We start from the raw sequence: 11,022 nt of genomic DNA, 5'->3' as shown, positions 1-11,022 counted from the left end.
AGCAGCTTAATGTTTCACATAGCTCACATAACCAGATACAAAACAGTAATAAATATGCTTTAAGATGCGATAACATGTACGTATGAAGGGCCCGTATAAGATCAGAAACATACACAACTCTAATTCTTTATTTGTGAAACAGCTGATAAATCCTTATTAAATTGGCTCTACATCAAAACACTGACCACCTGTTTCACATTGACTCCCCAAGTAAGAGAGATACAATATCCTCATAAGAAAATACAATATTCGATGCTCCTCTTCAGTCCGTGGCCTGATAAGAAAGTTACACATCGGTCCAAGTGAACCAAACGAACAGCATTTTTGCACCCTCAGCTTCATCAACCATCCTCCCAATGCAAACTCACAAAAGCACTAACTATTCTTAATATGATCTGATTGATCTCACACAATGACACTCCACATCGTCTTCATTTCCTGTTCCTGTGAACAGAGTGCCGGCCGATTCACCGCTTTCCTGTCACTTATTTAATAAACTGTTTAAAAAAATTTTCTACATGTAAAAAAGCAAAAGCATAAATATAAGATCAAAAATAAAGCAGCATAGAATAAAAATAAAGTTGAGGGAGATATAAGTAAATATAAAAACACAAGTTGTTTTTATATTTAAAACAACTAAAATAAAACCAGAAAAACGACAAACTACACAAATCAATAACAAATATTAAAAGATGTTGACATTTTTGCATGTAAAAGTGTAATTTAAGAAGAGATTTGAAGGAAGTCTTAAAGTCATCTTAAGATTTAACCTTACATTTTTTAAAAGATGGATCATCCTGAGCATCTAAAGCTGAAGACTTCCTGCCATTACATCCAAATTTCTGTTACATCATATAAACTCTAACGCGGTGAGGAAGCCAGTGGAGAGAATCCAGGTGATGGTGCGTTAAAAGAAACCTCTCTGCTGTGACTTTTGGTTTAATAAACTATAAACTACAGCTTTAGGAAAATAAAAGCATGAATGACTTTTGGTCCAGAGTTTGGAGTTTAGCAGGAAAAACCACCTGCTTCTGTTCTGGCTTTGTGAACACTGTCCCTTTAACATTATTTGGCGTAATGACCTGTTTGTTTCATGAACAATAGCTGCCACTAATTCTGCTCAGTTCACCTGCTAACTTTAGCCTGTACTCATGACTCACTGTACACATGTCTCTTTACTTTACTTTCTTAAATAATAAAAGTACCTCATAAAAAGGTAATTATTTATAAAATAGCCTGAGTGAGGCCTGCTCAGCTTAAGTTGTGTTTCTCTGTTCTCACATTCTGACATAATGCCTCCAATAAGCAATCCTAGACGGTGAGGTGAATAGAACTCCTTTTTTGACAAAGTGCAGCAGACCTTCCTACACTCTAAAAAATATTCATGGTGTTTGTAGGTAGAACTTAACAAAAAAGCATTTTTCTACTTAAAAAAGTAAGTTGTCTACATGTACACGTTTCAGTGAGTTGACTAATCAATGTTAAAAGTCAGTGCAACACAGAAATTAATAAACACCTCCTTAACTTAAATGTTTGAGTATATTGAACAAAATACTTTTATCATCAATCAACAACAGAAAATATTAAGTTTGTGTAACATGTAAAAGTGAGTTTGAACATCTTTCGTGTTTGAACTGCCCATAACTGGACCATAACGAAAAAATAATTACAACTACCATAAAAAAAGAAGAAATGGAAAAAAACAGAGGTTGGCACCACTACCTGGTAAGTTCCTTGTTTTATAGTCTTTAATAAATATGTACTAGTTACAGGAATTTACTGCTTAAGTTTAGTCTGACAATGGCAGCTACATGATGTGAATTGACACTCTGTGTTATGCTAGTTGTTACTCTATAAAAGTATAAAAGTATAAAAGAGCGTTTGTATTTTTTCCTGTTGTTAATGAAATCTGTCAATTAAATCTGTCACTCCGGTCGTTACTTTGGTTAGCCATAGGTGTGTATGAGACCATGCATACAGCAGAGGGTAACCCCGTAGCATATGTTCGTATCATCACAGGCGTAGCAGTTGTCTGCATTCTTATCACTTTGTGGGAGTAGAGGTGTGTTTCCCCTAGACTGTGTTCGGTGAGTTAACTAAGTATTGAATTTCAAAATAGATTAATTACAAGTTATATTTGTACACTTTAAATTTGATGGTTTTAATCATAGTTTAGCATAGTAAAGTTGCTAAAGTTAAAGTTGTTAGCTAGCTTTCTTTTAGCTAGCAAACGTTCCTCGCAAATACAGAGTACATTGTCAATTTTTCCACTTATACTTAAAATTTGTCACTTGTCAGGGTGCATTTGGTTAGCTGACAGACCTTGCAGACAGCAGAGCATGTTCAATTTGAACCTGTATATGTTCAAATTAACCAGTCAGCAGCTGCCTGCATTTTTATCATGGTGTCAGAGTAAATTTGTTTCGACGGTCTTGGGTGAGGTAACTAATTACTGACAGAGTGAAATGTGGTGAATTTATGCCAGAGTATTTATGTGAGTAAAAGTATTTCTATCAAATGTATTGATATTTTAAGCGCAAATGTGAAATATGCCTGAGGTTAAAGTTAGTTGACCTAGCAAGAAAAAACTAAATTGTGTGTGTGCACATAAGACTTGCTTTCGTTACCTTCTGTAATTGTAAGCATAATGTGGAGTGTGGGATTGTGGCATGTCTACAGTGGTCTTCAAATAATTAAAAAGAAAATTCTCTCACACATTTGGATATGACACACTTTTTCCAATTTTAAACTACAGTCTGTAGATTTATTTATTTATTTTTTGAATTTTGGATTCATCTTTTCAGTGTTTCATTGTAGTATTTTAGAGAAGGTTTTATACTTAAAATAACTTGTTAACTCAAAAGCCTCGATAAGCCTTTGTAGTCTTTTATAGTCCTTAGAACTCAACAAAAACTGTTTGAAATAGTCTCCAAATCTAGGTTACATTTACTTTCACTCACCTTATCCTACTGCTAGCAAAGGGTGCATTGAAAGCAGGGCAGTATGTAACAGATTAAATTCAAGTTATAAAAATTTAATTGTTTATTTGTTAAAAAAAAAATTAAATCAATAATTAGCAAAACGCTAGTCCTATGAATGTAATATGTTTGACTTTTGGCCTAGTAAACTTTTTTTATTCTCCAGAGTTCAGTGGAAACAAGAAGAGAGGTCGCAATCCGTTGCCTGATGGTGTATCTGAAAGAGAAAGAAGAGGATCTCTTCAGAGAACAGCTGGTAGGTAAATCTCACATTGTTTTGTGTTATATTTTTAAATAGCACATAAAATACCGACATGTTTCTTTTTAACCTACTTGCCAGGATGGTGAAGAACAGTTCTCAGAAGAAGTGGTAAAGATCGTAGTCACCAGACGTGCAGCAGTGCCACTTCCAGCCGTCGCTAAAATTGTGATTGAAGGAACAGCTGTCCTGGAAGACCTTGATGTGCCCAGAGCGTGTGCCTTAATGATGGGACTTATATACGCTCTCAATCTGAGCTACCCCAAACAAGTAAAGAACACTCTAGAGGTATTCCAGAAGGTGTTTCTGGAACTTGATGGGCTTAAAGCCAGCCCACAGGTAATGTCTCTTAAGTACAAACTTCTGTTATAAAACAAATGTAATTTAGGCTGCAATATTCAGATGTGCTGATGCTTGTGTTTTTTATGCAGTCTTAGACAAGTGTAGTTTTGAGAGTTCATAATACGTATAACCTTACCTTTGGATTGTTGCGTTGTTAAATATTAACATGTTTTGTAATTTTCTTGATTCTGTGATATTTACCAAGTTGCTAGGTTAAAGTTAATGTTTAATAATACCGGTAAGCAGATTTGCAAAAACAAATTGCCTTACTTTGCAATGTTTGTTTTCTGAGGTATTTTAGAAGGGTGTGATTTAAAATTATTGTTATTTGGAAGACTTGATAGATATATATATATATATATATATATATATATATATATATATATATATATATATATATATATATATATATATATATATATATGCGCCGCTTTATTTTTAATATACCTTTACAAATCTTTATAGTGGTTCTCAAAGTCGGTCATCAGGCCCCACTGCTCTGCTTGTTTCTATTAATAACTAAACACTGTTGATTGGCTGGTGTGTTCAGTTAATCAGAAGTTGTAGACACCATTGTGGAGTAAGAAAAACGAAGTAAATTGGTATGTTTTAGCTTCTGATTCAACACACCTTGTCCAGGTAATAAACATGCTACATTTTCTTTTGTTACTGAGGTTGTTTGTGGAGGAATTGTACTGAAATACATTATTGTTTTTGCCCACTCATTTATAATTAAAGGGCTGCTGTAATGTTTGATTTATGTTGTATGACACAGAAGTGTATTACTTCAAAAATGTTATGCAATAAACTGTTTCATCAGTTGGAATAATTTAAATGGCTATGTTTGCATGGATAATTGTGAGTAGGATATATGTAAAAAAGTAAGTTAGATTAACTCAACTAATGTAATTTGTCAACTCAATATTACCAGAAATTTTAAATTAATATTAGGTTGCTTAAACTTAATTATGCTTTTACAGGTCAAAGTAAATCATGTTGGTTTGTTGAACTAGTTGAGTTAGCCAAACCTAAAAATTACTTGCTGGATTTACTTAATAATATGCAAAATTTGTAACTTAAAAAGTTGAGTGGAAATTGTTACCTCAATTTTGACTTTATTCGGCATGGAAGGCCCGAGTATACTGCAGTTATGTAGATCTACGTGTTTATCTCTAAACTCATCTTGTTTTATTTTTTAATCTTCACGAGTTCAAAGTGCTGAGGTTGAACCAAACTGGGGACCCTAAGCACAGCAGTGGCTCCTGACCTTGGTGGAGAAAAGTCTTAAAACATCTTTAAAAACGACCTTCAGTAAATCTGTCATGTTTATGAATGAAATGTGATGTCTCGATCATTGGAGGCCAGTTTTAATGCACCTTCTCTTTGTCAAGACGGCCGGCGATGTTGGGTTTCTTTTCTACTCGGTCTTGTGATGTAGGGCTCAAGCACCACAGTGTGGCATCTCAAAGCTTCAGGGATGTGTTTATGGTTGCAGTCGTCAAGGCTTTTGGACGCAGGCATGTGGAGACCCACATGTGAAAGATTTACAAGCTTCCAACAAAGGATTCGTATTTGTAGCTTTCGCGTGCCAGGCTCGTATTCTCCTTCCTGAAGGAGAAAGTGACCGTTTGTGCAGCACTTTCACTAACTTGTACGTGTGCCATGTAACCGCTGTTTGCCGGCGTGTGTGAAGCACTGATTGGAAGGGAGTGCCGTTCAAGTGTTCTTGGTTAGAAGGAATATATGGTTTCGCTATCAGCTGAAAACACTCAACACGATTTCTAATTGGGGCTCTATTTCTGCCCTATGACTCTTTTCAGCACGCCGTAATAAGATTGCATGCGTACCCACCTCTACAAGCATAAAAAAACCCCCCAAAAAAAAAACTCCTGCATTGGTCCTCATCTCTCTGCCCTCAATCGTTTACGCTCCACTGCCAAGTCAGAGGTCTAATTATGCATTTGAGCATGAGAGTTTAATTTACGCTTTTCATTTGGAGTGATTGGCACTCGCATAAGTTATGCTGAATGCTATTTAACTACAGTGGAGGCAGGCACGATGCTCCATCACCGCGCCACTCCACTCGCCCTGGTTATTCATGTTGCAGCTAAATGTATATTCATGTCCCTGCAAAGCCGAGTGTGTCGGAGTAAAAGGCCTCATGTTGAATTTAGAAGGTGTGTGTGTGTGTGTGTGTGTGTGTGTGTGTGTGTGTGTGTGTGTGTGTGTGTGTGTGTGTGTGTGTGTGAGGAGGAGGATGTCTTGCAACAAATCGCTCTCTGTGCTGCTTGGAATCCAACATCACATGTTAATGCCTTTACTGGGGTGTGCCTGGTATCTCCAAATGTTTTATCTGAGCTTAGGGAAGAGGAGATAGAATTCCCAGCATTCCTTGCTGCATGGGCAAGAACTTAAAGTCTTAACTCAACACTGAACAGGTCACTTGCAACCATCTGGGGTTAGAGTGCTACATGGGCAAGCTTTTCAGAAAGTAGTACGAGTTACCTTCAAAAACAAAAGAAAGGTTCTTTATTTTTTCCCTTTCAGTGAAAATATCTATTTAAAAAAGTGATTCAAGATGGTCACCAGTGACCGAGTGGATGTTCAAGGTTATCCTTGTCAAATTATTTACCTCCAGACAGTTTTAGTGCAACTGCCCAGTTTCAGTGACTAAACCTAACCTGTACATTAAATTTAACACTCTGCCCTAATGCAACCCCAAGAATCACAGCCATTTAAGTTTAAATTAGCCTGTTAACATTATTAAAGTGTAAATAGTCAAAATTCTTCAATGCACAGCTCCTCAGTGGGCTTTTTTATTCATTGAGCCAATATCAGGTTTTTGTTGCAATTATTACAAACAGAAGGGAACAATTATGAAGTGGAGGAGGAAATATATGTTAGCATACTCAGGCCTAATAAAAAGCTCTGCAGGTGTCTTTAAGTAAGTGTTTCTATGGACCGCATGAAACAATTTTATTCTTGCTGTGTTTATGCCAGACCTTCCCAAAGTGTGGGGCCCGAGAGCCATCGCAGGGGGTGTGCGGTATGAAAAGGGGGAAAAAAACAAAATGCTTGGACACTGCTAGCACAGTGCCCACACAAACGCAAAGCAGGAGATGAAGCATCGCTGAATATGTTTCCAAACCAACTTCATTCTAAGCCTAGAGACTAGAAAATATGGTGAATTTGCTTCACCTGCACAAGTGCCAAGGTAGGTCTCCCCTGCATAGTTGGTTTTCTTTCGTCGGGAGCACACGCTGGGCTGTTCAAATCACGGACAAACAGTATCCCACATTCTTGATTTTTAGTTCACAAACACTTCTCATAATGACTAACTACTCCTGACATTTTGGAGATGTTAGCTCTTTATACAGTTACAGTGGGATACAAATAATATCAGGCTGATCCTGCCACGATTTGTTCCCCCTGTCCAAATCACGGACAAACAGTATCCCACAGCTGTTTATGTTTTTAAGCCCATTTTGCACAGAGAGGCATTTTTTGAAAAATGTATTGATAGCAATGTTGAATATTATTACACAGGAAAAAAACAACTACATGTAAAATAATTACACCGTGACACCTCTGCCTTTCTAAATTGAGGGACAGTAACTGCGTGTGTATGTAAGCGTGTAAAACCTGAAGATAGTCAGATTAACAGTATTTTGTCTCTATCTGCCATTCTGCAATTCATCTCATGTAAACAATAACGTGGCGCACAGCGTGACGTGAAAAAAGGCACATACCTTTGACGTTGCGTGACGAACTCTGTCCTCGTCCACAAATAAACGCAAAAAAGGAGCTTTAAAAAAAATCTCAGTTTTCGGTGATTCGAAACGCCGTTTACGTGTGGATGAAACAGCTGCGTTTTCAAAAATACCCGTGTAGGTGCAGACGCAGCGTAAAAGAGTTTCATTACTACCTGTAATTAATTGCAGATTACTTTTACTTCCATAACTGTTTACTAAATGTTTGAGGTGTGAAATAAGCCGCAATGGAGCAAAATACAGGTGTGTGTGGTTGGAGGATGTGTTTGTGCGCATGTGCGCGTATGTGCGTGCTGGGGGGGGGATTTTTCTTGTAAAACAAAGGGGGGCCCAGCAAAAGTTTGGGTACCACTGGTTTATGCAAATAAATCAAATTAATTTGTAAAAAATGTTTGGAATCATGTATGATTTTCGTTCCACTTCTCACGTGTACACCACTTTGTATTGGTCTTTCATGTGGAATTCCAAAAAAAATTGATTCATGTTTGTGGCTGTAATGTGACAAAATGTGGAAAAGTTCAAGGGGGCCGAATACTTTTGCAAGCCACTGTAGTTTGAGCTGCATACCAATGACTCTGCAGTGCTGGCAGAGAAGGCCAACAAAACAAACCATGCAAGGTCAAATTCTCTATTTATTTATATTTGTTATTATTCATATTCACATTATTTGGATTTGAATTCATAACCGGGGGGACTCCATTAATAAAGTTGGATTTTTATACAAAGATGTCTTAAAACGATGATGATTAAAAATGAAAACGGTAAATAACCATCGTTTTTACAGTCACATGACCCCTGTCTCAACCGCTGGTCTTCTGTCCCTAAACTGCCTTTTGTTTGAGGCCATGAAGTACGGTTTCATACAATCATCTAGGATTTAAGACTCTTCTACCTCATTTGGATCTTCAGTTAAGACTTACCATTTTCTTCCATTTCTCTTGTGTGCATCAAATATTCTCGAGACACAGCTGTGACAAATACTGGCATGGTAATTGTTGCTGACTCGCTGATCTACACTGCTTTAAATAAGCAAGGTTTTTCCACTTTACTAAACCTAGATGGGTCTCCAGTGATCTGATATGTGTTAAAATGTTAAAATCCTTTAAAACAAAGACAAACCTTCATTATTTAAAATGCATAAAGACTCAAATGTATCGGCACACTCTCTCAAGCGCACATATTGTTCGATCACACCTGCGCGTCTTCCCCCACCGCACCGCCTCCTTCCTCTTTGAAAACTGCAACACTGAACAATTTCCTCCTCAGCAGATCCCCATGTGGTCGAGCACATGAGGCCCATAGCTGGCCGCTTATTATCCACCCCATTGTGTTTTTCATTTCCACACACACAAATAATTCTCTAATTAACAAACACTTTGTAAAGGGAGGAGGTAGGCAGATGTTGGGGAAACGATTACGAAAAACCACTGCACAAAGGGGTTTGGAGAAGCACCGCCAACCCATCATAATCCCGCCCGTCTGTCCGTTACCATCATAGTTAACCATGTCTAACGTTTTTATAGCTCTCTGCCTCGATTAAACTCATTCTGAGAGCTAATAATGGCGCCATTTGAAAGCCGTGATTGCCACATGGGGCAGAGGAGTCAGTGAAGTGTCAATCAAGCTTTGCGCAGCAGGAGTTCGGGGGAAATGTGAGGGAGCGGAGAGAAGCGCAGCAGAAATAAAGACGTGCTTTTTGTTCTTGTATTTTTCCACCGACGTTTCTGCTGATGATGCACAGTTCTTTTTTTAGTGCTGGCCCACTTCACATTCAGGTAGCTGCATCCTCACCTGCCCCATGCACCTGGTCCTCCTGCTGCTGCTGTTGCTGCCCTCTGCACGGAGACAGCTTTATGTTGTTTTTATGTCTCTTACAGCGAGATATAGCACGATCAGTCGGTGGGGAAAGATATAACCCCCTGGGGTCTCAGCCACTCGTATAATTACTGCTGCCTCAGATCTGGTGCTATATAAAAACTGAACAAATGTATTTCTGTGAGTTATATGCAGCAGCTGATTTTTTATTTTTTTGAGTAAGTGTAACTCCGGCCTCTGTGGAGGGAAGTCAGTGAGTGCAGTGAGTGTTATTGTTTTCTAGCATGTTATCCTGGCTTTATCATACTTGGGATGTGGTGATTACATGGATTTAAAAGTGATTTAGGATCTTATTTGTCTCCAGAACTGTGTTTAACATGCTTCTAATCACATACAGAGTCCCAAATAATCACTCCCTGTCATATCTTATAGATCTCATAGCATCATATTATCTTAACAGAGCTCTACACTTTCAGACTGCAGGCTTGTTGTGGTTCCTAGAGTTTCCAAACGTAGAATAGGAGGCAGCGCCTTTTGGTTATCAGGTCTCTCTTCCCATGGATCTAGCTCCCAGTTTGGGTTCAGGATACAGATACATTTTCTACTTTTAAGATTAACTTCAAACTTTACATTTTCATAAAGCTTATAATTAGGTGATCATGAACACTTACACCCCCCCATCTATGAGATATAAGCAGTGTTGGGCAAGTTACTTTGAAAAGGTAATTAATTATAGTTACTAGTTACTTCTTCAAAAAAGTAACTGAGTTAGTAACTGAGTAACAAGATTCTAATGGCAATTAATTACTTGAAAAATAACTATTGCGTTACTTAAAAAAAAAAAGGTTTAATCCTCTGGGGGCCATTTTTAACTACTTTTGATTGTCTCTCTACATTTCACCTTTAAAAACTATTTACTTTGCCTTGTTTGGTATCATTCTTTTCAGCAAAACCTCACTTGCCTGAATTTATAGTTATCTTTTCATTTTTAAATACTGTATTAACGTTGCTCTGATTTTTGAGGGTTTCTCTCTACAGCAGATTTGTAAAATCCATGAGACTATCTCATGTGTTATTATTTTGCAAATGTTTTTACTGCTGTTCACACCGACCACGTAATTTTACTGGACAAATCCGCAGAATGCTTTTTTTCATACGAAGCTTGATTTTTCAAACTTTTTGGATATGAATAAACAGATCTGAAAAATTTGACCACTGCATTTGACAGTAAGTGTGCCAGCAAAATAATACTATTTTACCTTAGACACAGCTAGATGCTGCTCCGGGTCAGTGGGATCAAACTGCCCCATTGACATCTTGAAACATGTACGAAAGTGGACGTGGTACATCCTGGACCAAACCATGAAATTCTCTCCTTGCTGCATTCTCACAAGAATCAGATAAACCCACAATTTCAGGATCAGCTCAGTTTGTACATTACACGACAAGTTCAGATCTAGAAAATTCTGAACATGCTCTTTCCCTTTCAATATGAAGCAAATTCAAAGTACAACTACAGGTCACCAGAGAGCTTACTGACTGAGAAGGGTGTTTTCTCTGAGCACAGAGGAATCATAGAAGTATTCGTCTACAGCAGTGGTGTCCAAACCCAGGCCTCAAGGGCCGGTGTCCTGCAAGTTTTATATGTGTCCTTGATCCACAGCTGATTCAAATGGCTAAATGACCTCCTCAACATGTCTTGAAGTTCTCCAGAGGCCTGGTAATGAAATAATCATTTGATTCAGGCATGTTGACCCAGGGTGATATCTGAAAATTGCAGGACACCAGCCCTCGAGGCCTGGAGTTGGCCAAGCCTGGTCTACAGTAACATCCTATAGCATAGTTTGAGACCTTACCC

General features: G+C 37.9%; 1 long non-coding RNA gene across 2 annotated transcripts; it reads left to right on the top strand.

The window, feature by feature from the left end:
- The first annotated feature begins 1,292 nt into the window (after positions 1 to 1,292).
- LOC145421120 (uncharacterized) lies at positions 1,293 to 4,705 on the top strand. 2 transcript variants are annotated; one of them, XR_013902414.1, is made up of 3 exons: positions 1,293 to 1,725; positions 2,020 to 3,234; positions 3,319 to 4,705. It is a non-coding gene; the product is annotated as an uncharacterized LOC145421120 (long non-coding RNA). The 2 variants fall into 2 exon arrangements; XR_013902413.1 differs by having other exon boundaries at positions 1,301 to 2,087; positions 3,145 to 3,234; positions 3,319 to 4,703.
- Positions 4,706 to 11,022: the final 6,317 nt, after the last annotated feature.

Source organism: Astatotilapia calliptera, chromosome 16, assembly GCF_964374335.1.
Source record: "Astatotilapia calliptera chromosome 16, fAstCal68.1, whole genome shotgun sequence".
Lineage (NCBI taxonomy): Eukaryota > Metazoa > Chordata > Actinopteri > Cichliformes > Cichlidae > Astatotilapia > Astatotilapia calliptera.
This window is presented reverse-complemented; position numbering and strand designations above follow the sequence as displayed.